At 48.4% G+C, this 10,187-nt stretch overlaps 1 long non-coding RNA gene across 1 annotated transcript; it reads right to left on the bottom strand.

The window, feature by feature from the left end:
• Positions 1 to 2,012: 2,012 nt before the first annotated feature.
• On the bottom strand, positions 2,013 to 4,676 carry LOC125102914 (uncharacterized). The gene is made up of 3 exons (XR_007128230.1): positions 4,520 to 4,676; positions 4,290 to 4,465; positions 2,013 to 3,474 (listed from the first exon to the last, which is right to left on the bottom strand). It is a non-coding gene; the product is annotated as an uncharacterized LOC125102914 (long non-coding RNA).
• Between the last annotated feature and the right edge of the window lie 5,511 nt (positions 4,677 to 10,187).

Raw genomic sequence — 10,187 nt, 5'->3', positions numbered from 1 at the left:
TATTTATTTTTAGAGAGAGGGAGAGAGAGAGAAAAAAATGTGTGCATACAAGGTGGGGAGGGGTAGAGGGAGAGAGAGAGAGAGGGAGGGAGTCTCAAACAGACTCAGTGATGAGCTCAGAGCCCGACTCAGCACCTGATCCAGGACACTGAGATCATGGCCTGAGCCAAAATCAAGAGTCAGATGCTCAACCCATGAAGCCACCCAGGTGCCCCAAGGAAGGGCATTCTAATACATGCTACAACATAGAGGAGCCTTAAGCACATGGTGCTAAGTGAATTTAAACAGTCACAATCAGGACAAATTCTGGATGGTTCCAACTATGCTAGGCCCCTAGAGTCGTCAAATTCACAGAGGAAGAAATTAGAAGGGTGGTTGCCAGGGGCTGGGGGAGAGGGAGGGGTCAGCGTTTAATGGGCACAGTTTCATTTTTGCAAGATGAGAAAGTTCTAGAGAAGGACGTTGGTGACAGTTGCACAATAATGTGAATGTGCTTAATGCCTCTGACCTGCACACTGAGAAAACAGTGAAAATGGTAAATTTGGCTTGGTGTATTTTACCACAACTTTTTTTTTTTTTTTTTTTAATTTAAATCAGAGAGAACACATCATCCCACCAAACGAAGAAGTAAGCAGTGCGGCGTCAACCGTGAGCTCCCCCAATGTTTCAGAATTCAGGGACGTCTTCAAGGAAAAGGAAGAACTCCCGGGGCTGTCCACCCCCTTCTTGATACGCTGTAAAGTGCTTGACAAAAAGACAGTCCAGGCCAGTGAAGTGTAAAGGCTGTTTTGAGCTCCAGAAAGCTCTGGTCACCAAGGCATAGCAGAGCACCGTGGACATGACCATATAACATATATTCCAAGACCCAGCTCTTTTGAGAAGGAAGCAGCGCTATTGATAATTACACCAGACAAGGGTATGTCATCCCCTGGGACACAGCGGGATGAGCCCGGGCATGGGGATCAGACAGACCTGGGTTCCAGTCCCAGCTTGGGCACCTACTTGGGCAAATTACTTTCTGTCCCCATGCCTCAGTTTCCCCACCAGTAAAGTTTCTATCTCGTGAGGTTATTGTGAGTAGCAAACGTAAGATGAAAAAGGCTTCCAATCCAGAGGTGCCTGGGTGGCTCAGTGGGTTAAGCCTCTGCCTTCAGCCCAGGTCATGATCTCAGGGTCCTGGAATTGAGTCCCCCATCAGGTTCCTTGCTCAGTGGGGAACCTGCCCCTCCCTCTTCCTCTGCCTGTCGCTCTGCCTACCTGTGCTCCTGCTCTCTCTCTCCTCTGTGTCAAATAAATAAAATCTTTTGAGGAGAGGGGTACAGGGGGAAAGCTTCCAATCCAGAATCTGGCACTCCTTAAATACTACAAGCCTGCAATCTCTTATCTGCAATTCTGGAATTCAACAATCTCTGAAAACTGAAAGCTTTTCAAAAGCATTTGGTGGCAAAACCTGACCATGACCAATGCCTGGCTATTTAGAATCTTTATCCCACTTGGTGTAATTTATCTTTATCTTTTGCTGCAGAAATATTAATGTGTCTGATGACAGGGTACTGCCCCAGTGTGTGTGTGTGTGTGTGTGTGTGTGTGTATGTTACGTCCAAAACATAGAAATACCCTTGTCCTCAGAGCATTAGCATAAAACTTAAGCAGAGAGAACAGCTTAACAAGGAAGGACTTTTTTTTGTTTGTTTTAAGATTTGTTTGTGTGTGTTATCTCCCAAAGGTCCAAACTTTCTGTATTGGGTTGGAAGGACGAGGACTTTCGTTATAGTTTCAACATCCTATACAGATTTAAATCTTTTTTTTTTTTAATTTTTTTTTTTAAGATTTTATTTATTTATTTGAGAGAGAGACAGTGAGAGAGAGCATGAGCGAGGAGAAGGTCAGAGAGAGAAGCAAACTCCCCGTGGAGCTGGGAGCCCGATGCGGGACTCGATCCCGGGACTCCAGGATCATGACCCGATCCGAAGGCAGAGGCTCCACCCACTGAGCCACCCAGGCGCCCCACTTGTTGTTTGTTTTAAAAAGTATGTACGCATCTGTTTATCTGTGCATAGACCATCTCCAGAAGCATTCTTTGGGGTGGAAACAGTGAATGTCTCTAGAAAGAGAGACACTGAGATTGGGAAGAAGAAAATTGATGTTGAAATTTTTATTCCACATAAAGAACCCACTTTTTAAAACATGAATGATGAAGGTAAAAGATACTTCATACCCATTAGGATGGCTAGAGGTGTGGGGGAAAAAGAAAGACAACAGCTAGTGATGAGTGAAGGGGTCCCTTGTGTACTGTTGATGGAAAAGCAGAATAACTCCTCTGTGGGAAACCAAATGGAGGTTCCTCAAAAAATTAAAACCAGAAGTACCGTAGGATCCAGCAACTTCACTTCTGAGTATGAACATAGGAGAATTGAAAGCAGGGTCTCCCACAGATGTTGCCCCCCACCCCTACCCACGTTCACAGCAGCGTTATTCCCAGTAGCTGAAAGGTCAAAGCCACCCAAGTGGATGAATGCACACACAAAACGTGGCGTAGACATGCAGTGGAATATTCTTCAGCCTCAAAAAGGAAGGAAGTTCTGACACAGGGATGAAGCTGGAGGCCATCGTGTTCAGTGACCTAAGCCAGTCACAAAGGACAGTCCTCCTACATGAGGTCCCCAGAGAAGTCAAGTTCACGGAGGCAGAAAGGAGAAGGGAGGCTGCCAGGGGCCAGGTGGGGGGCAGGGAGAAGGAGGAGTTAGCCGTCAATGGGTGCCACGCTGCAGGCTGGGAAGAAGAAGACGTTCTGGGATGGGTGGAGGGGATGGCTGGGCTCCACGACCATGTGGCCGTACTTCATGCCAGTAAACTTGACTCCCAGAAACAGTTAAGATGGCAAATTTTATGTTATGTGTATTTTACCACAATTAAAAATAAAGTTAAGAAAAAACCTCTTGGGTCACAAATCCCCTCAGATACGCCTGTGTGGCCAGAGCCGAACCTTCCTGGGAGCTGCAGGCGGCAGGCAGCACCAGCTCAGGGACCTCTGAAGAATGCGTGAGTCACAGGGTGGTTGTCAGGGCTCTGCTGCCCCTGCTGACCACAGAGTGCCCTCGGGAAGGGCGGGTGTGGGGCCAGCGTTGAGGGGGGAAGGGAGCTGAAGCAGGTGCTGGGCTGGAGTCTGATGCGGACCAGGCTGGTGGCTGTGGGGAGCTGGGGCCTGGTTGTGACCAGGGTCAGGCTCCTAGGCACACCCCAAAGAAGTCATTGCAAGATGCTCTGGACATGGAGGAGTGGGGGATGGGCAAAGTGCGTGAAGGCAGCAGGAGATACAGAGTTCCAGTTACGGAAGGAATAAGTCATGGGAATAAAAGGCACAGCATGGGGAACAGAGTCAATGATGCTGTTACAGCACTGTGTGGGGACAGATGGCCACACTGGCGGTGAGCACAGCGGAACACAGAAACTTCTCAGATCACCTTGTTGTACCTGAAACCAATGTAACATTGTGTGTCAACTATGCTCAACGAAGAAGGTGCTCTGATCGAGACATGGGTGCCCCCCACCAGCATCCAACCATCCCAGAAAAGGGTTGAGGGGTCTCTGTTTCTCTTCAAAAGAAGATCCCCAGCCCATAGGTCCCCCTCAAAGGACAAAGAGGCAAATAGAAAGCAGAAATAAGATCCCCCTCTTTCTTAAATACCTTAACACCAAGTTTCTCTTTTTATCTTTTTTTTTTAAGATTTTATTTATTTATTTATTTATTTGACAGACAGAGATCACAAGTAGGCAGAGAGGCAGGCAGAGAGAGAGAGAAGAAAGCAGGCTCCCTGCTGAGCAGAGAGCCCGATGTGGGGCTCGATCCCAGGACCCTGAGATCATGACCCAAGCTGAAGGCAGAGGCTCAACCCACTTAGCCACCCAGGCGCCCCATCTTTTCTTTTTTTTTTTTTTAAGCTGACTTTAAAGGAAGGTCCTTTGGGTGCCTGGGTGGCTCAATTGCTTAAGAGTCTGCCTTCGGCTCAGGTCATGATCCCGGGGTCCTAGGATCGAGTCCCACATCAGGCTCCCTGCTTAGCAGGGAGTCTGTTCCTCCCTCTCCCCCTGTGTCTTCTCCAGCTTGTGTTCTCTCTCACTCACTCTTTCTCTCAAATAAATAAAATCTTTTAAAAAATAATAATAAATAAAAATAAATAAAGGAAGGTCCTTTCTGGCTGATTAGAGTATTTGGCTCGTTTCTGTGCACCAATTAGCAATTTCAGCTTTATTTCTGGACTTCTCCTTACCAGTAAAATGTAACCCACCTTGGGGTCGGACCCCAAGGGCCCCCTTCATGAGGAGGCTCACCCGCAGGTATCCAGGGAGGAGCTTGGGGACTGGGTTCCAGTGCTCCCTCTGATCCAGGTTCCACAGGCAGGCCCATGGCTCCCCTGGCCCCAGGCTCCTCATCTGATGAGTTAGGGCAGTGGTTACAGAGATGCTGGAAGAACTGAAAACCCAATCCCAGACTGAAGTAACAGAAGATTCCATACACCTTACGTTTGGAAAGGGACCATTATCTGCACCTGAACTCTGGGCAGTCTGGCAGAGCAGGAAGCCTGGAAAGGGTCTGTCCAACAAGGGTACCCACACAGAACACGGCTGTTAGAGATCCTGGCAGGCTCAGAGTGAGATGGAGGAAACACCCCAGCCTTTCCCTTCCTCCAGCGCTCTGACTTATCCTTTTTCACTGAACCCCCTTGGGCTGAACCCAGATGGAAGCCAGGCAGCGAGGGAGCCTGGGAGATGTAGTTTGCAAAACAGACTGTTGTAATCCAAAGCAGGACAGCAGAATCCAGGCAAAAGACCAGCAAATCCAGCCACGGCTGTTGTAATCATCCCAGACTCAGAGGGGATTTTTTTCCCCACTTCTTTGGTTCTGTTCTGGCATTTCTGCTTTAGATGTCCCATATGCAAAGGACGTGAGTTAAAGTTAGACAGAAAGGAAACATTTTAATTAGGCGGTAAAGCTCCCTTCCCGAGCCAGCCCATCACTCAGAACCCCCAAAGTGGATTTTGTGTCCTCTGGCTCCCCACTTGCCAGACCAGGCAACCCCCCCTCCAATAGACACCTCTGCTCCATGCTGTCTCTCAGCAAGGAGAGGCCTATACTAAGCAGGCATAAGATGTGGACCAGACACAGGCGGAGCTGGATTCAACCCAGCCAGGGGGAGGAGGAGGCGGCTTACTGGTTTCCACACCACCTGAAGAAGCAAGAATACTATTTCCTCCACCAGGGCTGGGCTTCCAGGTACAGAGAACAGAGGTCACTGTGGTCCAATGGGCTGAGCATAGGGTAGGAACTCAATTGCTCTTTGTTTCAACTGAGCTGAGGTACCCAACCTTGTGTGACCTTGAGCCAAACACCATTCTTGGGATGCAACCTGCTCTACAAGATGAGGAAGACGTGACTAGGAAGGCCAGCTGGAGCACCATGAAAGGTAACCATTGTGCACAGAAACGCCCAGTGATGGCAAAGCCCAGCATTCACGCCGTGCCCTTCCTGAGTTCTGATCTCATACCTGACCTCACTAGTCCTTCAGACCATCCTGGTGAAGAAAGGGGAGGGACTTCTAGCCATGCTGGACAAAGAGAGACACCAAGGCACTGAAAATACACAGCAACCAGCATGGCAAGTCAACCTGGCATCAGCTTCAAGGCCAGTAGCGTCAGCCCCCACCTGCTTGAACTGAGCCATAGGGGACCACTTACCTCCTAAGGCCAAGGGCCCTGGGGTAGCTCAGGAACATGGCTCTTCGCCATTAGGTCTAGAAAGGACAGGAAGAACAAACGGAAGGAGGGTAAGGGAGGTAAAGAAAAAGAGAGAAAACAGAGATAAGGAAAGGAGCTACAATGGAAAAGGTGGATAGGAACACACAGTTTAGGGAATCGTTCTGTGAGGGGCTCGGGCTCTGCAAAGCTAGGTTTTACCAGCCCTGAAGGCTTTGATGCCTTCCAGCATCATTCGCTGGGACTGGAAATTCACCAGGATGGTTTGAATAAGAAGCCATGCCCCCTCGTGCTAATCTGGAGTAGCTCCCATTATCAGTGGGCCTTTTCCTCCCCACCAGGCCCAGCTGACGACACTCGAAGTCCCGTGGCCTCCTCTGTAAGGTGCTATTGTGTAACGTGGGAGAACAGATACTCATGTGGGTGTGCTGAAGCTCCAACATGTTTCTCCACACCTGGCCGGCGGAGTGCTTTCACGCAGGTGGAGAGTGGCACCCGCCGCCTTTCCCTCCAGTTGCCTGGGTCCTCTTCATCCCTCCCACAGACCTGGGCTCCTGTCAAAAACAAGCTCTTACAGAAGCTGGGCAGGTGTCCTTCACCAGGCATGCCAGCCGTTGGAAAAGATGGGACTAAAGTCTGGGTCTCGCATGGGCCTTCTACTCACCTCTCTCTGACAGTCATCCTCCCAGCCGCCCGGAAAGCAGAGATTCTGCTAAAATAAAAGACATCTCTTCTCGTGTGACGTCCCAACACCTGCCACCAGATCTAGAAAGGCACACAAATTCCACTTTGGCTCATTTTCACCCCAGGCGTTTTCCAGAAAGTAGAGCCTTGTAAGAGAAAAGCTTCCTGGACCTCAGGTAGGTCTGTAGCAATGAATCCAGGCTCTAATCATGATGGCATCCTATAAGCCAGAAAACTCCCCACTTAATAGGCTCACCTCGTCATTGGCCTTCACAAAAATTGACTTGGGTTGCTCAATATTGCAATCAATGTGCTTTTCATTTTATTTTATTTTATCTTATTTGGTGAGGGGGAAGCTTGGGAAAAATTACATTTATTCTTTGGTTACTGTTGTCTGTCTCAGCCCCCAGAGTAGGTAATCAAACGAGCCATCCTTGGAGCAAAGGCCTCCCTTTCGCATCTCCCCGCCACGCCTGACAGTGAGGTGGCCAGCCCGCCATCAGGCTGCGTGCGGAGCAGACATTCTTGGTCATTTGAGTCTTGCCATCAAGTTATGGATGGGAACAGGTGCCCATAATTCAGCATAACCCACCGAGCCTGACTTCACTTTCTCTGGAAACCTCTTGATTTAAGAGCACAAGCTCCTGGCTCCTCGCGGGCTAGCCTGTAAACATCTCGGTCTGGATTTGCCGAGGTGGGTTGCTAAATTTAATTGCCAGTTTCCATCCCATGTGACGGTGTGTGACAGGCCAGCTCACTGGGTGAGTTAGCCAAGGGGTTTTAAATAAATGCTTTCTGACGGAAAGGAGGTTAAAGCTCCCTGTGATTCACCAGTGAGCCCGGAGAGTCAGCGGCTCTGGGTTTTACTAGGGAGCCGCAGCGTGTTAATCTCCTAGCTCACTCACCGCTTCCCACTGGCCGCAGGGAGAGGGATAAGAGGCCTGTGCGAAGAGCTCCAGCCAGATCCCGAGGCCTCGCCAGCCGGGGCTGTCCCAGATCTCAATGACCTTGGTTGGAACACAAACAGCTACGGGGACCAGCCTCAGCTTCTCCATCTGGAAAGAGGAACTGTTCACATAAAGTCAGGAGTGGCAGCAAATGTTTCGAACTTTCGGGAGGCATGCCACCGAGACACAAACACGGTACTGTTGGTGAAAGCATCCACACCAGCCCAGACAACAAGCCCTCCAAGAAAGCAGCGTTAGTCTTGCCCATGGCCTTGAAAGAAAGATGAAATAAAATGCTGATGAGGGGGGCGCCTGGGTGGCTCAGCGGGTTAAAGCCTCTGCCTTTGGCTCAGGTCATGATCCCAGGGTCCTGGGATCAAGCCCCACATCCGGCTCTCTGCTCAGCGGGGAGCCTGCTTCCCCCGCCCCTCTCTGCCTACTTGTGATCTTTGTCTGTCAAATAAATAAATAAAATCTTTAAAAAAAAAAAATGCTGACGAGGTCTGTATCCTCCCTATTTCCTCGGGAAGCCCTCTTGTCGTTGAACACACGCTCTCTCTGCCTTCGCAAGTTACTCCACTGGTCGGAGCCACAGGAGCATGACCTCACCAGGAAGCCTGGGAGAAATGCAGAGTCTCGGGCCCCCGTCCATCCCTGCGGAGTCTGAATGTGCTGCCTAACCAGCTCCCCCAGGGAGGCAGAGGTGTTTTAAATTTTGAGAACCCCTGGTCTCAGGTGGTGCTTGTCAAACTTTAGCACACATTCGAATTCCCTGGAAAGCTTGTCGAAACATCACTGGGCCCCACCTGCAGAATTTCAGATTCAGTCAGTCTGGGATGGGGTTGGATAATGTGCATGCCTCCAGGTTCCCTGGCGATGATAATGCTGCTTGTCTGGGAGCCTCACTTTGAGAACCAGTGCTGGGTATTCCCTGTGGCAGATCCTTTGGGGGGTGCCTTTCTCCCCAGGCCACTGAGGGTCCGTGATAGCATAGTATCTCTTCTTTGCCTACCCGGGCCCGTGGAATTAATGCATCCTGCTCTCACCGTGTCTCAACGTCTAGCTCTTAAATCATCTTTGAGCTCTTGAATTCAGTCCGTGTTTCTCTCTCTCCCTTTTACTAGGACGGACAGAGCGCCAAAGAGCAGGTGTCATCCTAAAATGGAAGGAGTTCATGAAAATCTTCCTTCTTCCTCCACCCTGGCGGTTCTAACATTCTGCTTTATTTTTTCCACTAGAGTTATGCTGCTGGTTAAGGAGCTCGTAATGACATGACTAGCCCAGGACAACCAGGTTTTCTTTACTACAGGACCATTTGTCCTGTTCCATTTTCATCACACAAGCAACATGGTGACACATTTATTTAAAACAATGTAACACTGGAGAATAATGAATTAAAAGCAAAAGTCGACCATGATGTCCCCATCCTCCCATCCCCTATTTTATTCTCCTCCCAGAGCTAATGATGATTGGCAGTTTACATGTTTATCCTTTGGTGCTCTTAATATTTTCAAATCGATGTAAACATAATAGATAGGCATGCAGACATGTATCTGCATATATTTGTGTGATCATAGCCTAAGTGTTGTTCCGCAACTTTATTAACTAGCAATATTTCTTGGGGATCCTTTAAAATCAATAAATAAACTCTTCTGCAGTCACTTAAAAATGGCATGCCTATATTCCATAACATGGATATATCATATTTAACCATTCTATCGGTGGCTTTTTATGTTTACCCCAGAATTTCGCTATTATGAACATTATTAAGTGAACGTTGTCATGAATTCAACGGAGAAGAAGCCTGCCAAAAGGTGGTGTCAATTTAAAGGACCCCCAGCCACTGTGAAACTGTTTATTTCTGACCATTTCCCAGGGCTGGCTATGAACAGTCTTTCACATTTTTACCAATATATGAAAGATCTCTCATTATCTGAATGTGCATTTACCCGATTACCATATTCCTTATTCAGATTGTCTCTCCTTTTTCTCAAGGGTGGTTGGGGTTTTTTTTGGTTTGTTTATTTGTTTGTTTGTTTTGTTTGTTTATTTGGTTTTTTGTGGGGTTTTTTTTGTTCGCTTGTTTGTTTTGTTTTGTTTTGGGTTGGGGGACAGTAAGAACAATAGTCTGGACCTCAGTCTTTGGTCTATGAAAAATGTTGCAAAGTTTCATCCAAGTCTCTCACCTGACTTTTCCTCACATTATGTCATCTTTTGTCCTCTAGAACTTCTAGTTTTTGTATAGTTTGTAATACACTTTCCGTGGAATCCATGCATTGACAGAAATCCAATTCTTCTCATCGGCATTCTTCGGAGGCAAAATAGTCGTTTCAGCCATGAATGGAAAGAACTTGGGAGAGGCAGTTGTAAGTAAAACCTAGCAGGGAACTAAAGGAATCAATAAAGGAAGAGGCAAAACGGGAGTCGGAGGGGGCTGCCATTGGGCCACAATTCTCCACCAGCCTCTTGCGTTTCTGCCCATCTCGCAGGCAGAGGCAGTGACCCCCTCTGCTCCCGATGATGTCTGGGAAAGACACCCCTTTCCCAGGATGTCTGCATAGAGAACAGCCCTGAAAGAGAGAGGAAGCATCTCTCTCTGGGTCGCAGGGCTGGTTCGTTGACTGTCCAGCATGATAAGGATAAAGCCTTCTCCAGGAAAAGGTTGCAGTGTTGCACTACTCATTAGTGTTATAAAAGATTGGGGTTTCCCGAACTTGAAAGGGTAGAGGTGTCTTCTGGGTCAGTTGGCCCACCCGTGGGAACCATGGCTTGGAGAATCCGCATGAGAAAAAGATGATACTT

The sequence above is a fragment of the Lutra lutra genome, chromosome 6 (genome assembly GCF_902655055.1).
Source record: "Lutra lutra chromosome 6, mLutLut1.2, whole genome shotgun sequence".
In the NCBI taxonomy this organism is placed as follows: Eukaryota; Metazoa; Chordata; class Mammalia; order Carnivora; family Mustelidae; genus Lutra; species Lutra lutra.
The sequence above is the reverse complement of the archived record's forward strand: the minus strand, read 5'-3'. Positions and strand labels throughout refer to the sequence as shown.